Source organism: Empidonax traillii, unplaced genomic scaffold (genome assembly GCF_003031625.1).
Source record: "Empidonax traillii isolate 1590-97213 ecotype Southwest subspecies unplaced genomic scaffold, ASM303162v1 scaffold632:size372483, whole genome shotgun sequence".
In the NCBI taxonomy this organism is placed as follows: domain Eukaryota; kingdom Metazoa; phylum Chordata; class Aves; order Passeriformes; family Tyrannidae; genus Empidonax; species Empidonax traillii.
This window is the reverse complement of record NW_020955825.1, coordinates 275,185-276,185: the sequence shown is the minus strand read 5'-3', so window position 1 is coordinate 276,185 and position 1,001 is coordinate 275,185. Positions and strand designations below refer to the sequence as shown.

The following is a 1,001-nucleotide window of genomic DNA, read 5'->3' as shown; positions in this document are numbered from 1 at the left end:
TTTTTTTTTTTTTTTTTTTTTTTTTTTTTTTTTTTTTTTTTTTTTTTTTTTTTTTAATTTCTAGTTGTTATTTATCTTATTTTCTGGTGGGAATGAATTCTTAGTATGTTTGAATTTTTTTTATAATTTAATTTAATTTTTTTTAATAGAAGGCTTGAATTCTAATGAAATGGCCATGCAGTATCCCATTATTTTTTCTCTTTTACCCAGGTGTTCTTCTTTTAGGAGATGCATATAATATAAGACACCCTCTAACTGGCGGAGGAATGAGTGTTATTTTAAATGATGTTAAAATATGGAGAAGTTTGCTCCAGGATATTCCAGACCTTTATGAAGATTCTGATGTTCTTAAGGTGATTCTTTATTTTGGATTTTAGGCAGCTTTTGCTGCAATTCAGTGACACACTTCTAAGTTTTCTGCAACTCAGGCGAGTAAGTTTTCGAAGCAGTTTTCAAAGGTTTGGATAGAATAATTAGACATCTGGGATTCAGCATGGGAGCTGTGGTTTGTGAGTGCTGTGGCTGTGTGGCAAAAAGCAGTTTCCAACTTGTGCTTATGGACCTGCCATATTTTACTTAAGGAGACTGGTGTGCCGTGTCTAGTCAGAATGCTTTGCTAATGTAAGCTGATATTCCAGTCTTAGTAGTGTATTTGTACCCAGATTGGTCCTAAATGTGGTGGGTTTGGACCATTACACTTGCGTGATTGGAACTTTGGAGAATAATGAGCTTGTGTACCAAGTCTTTCAAGGCACATCTCAGTGCTCCACAAGCCTCCTGCCCACTGAATTAATCTCACAGTAGTAAGTCAGAAGACATCCTTCTTTTCCAGGATCAGCACCATCAGTGTTTTTTTCAGAGAGACTTAGACCCACAATTCCCATGAGTAGATACTAAGAGCTCTTATTTATTTGTTTACTGCTTTTGATCAGGTTAGGCATATTTTCTTGGCTAAATTACAGATAGGATAATTATAGAATACAAACAGGTGATTCAAAAGT

General features: G+C 34.8%; 1 protein-coding gene across 1 annotated transcript in view; it reads left to right on the top strand.

The window, feature by feature from the left end:
• Nucleotides 1-1,001, top strand: part of SQLE (squalene epoxidase) — a 16,185-nt gene that overhangs the window by 11,072 nt on the left and 4,112 nt on the right. The window lies entirely within an intron of this gene.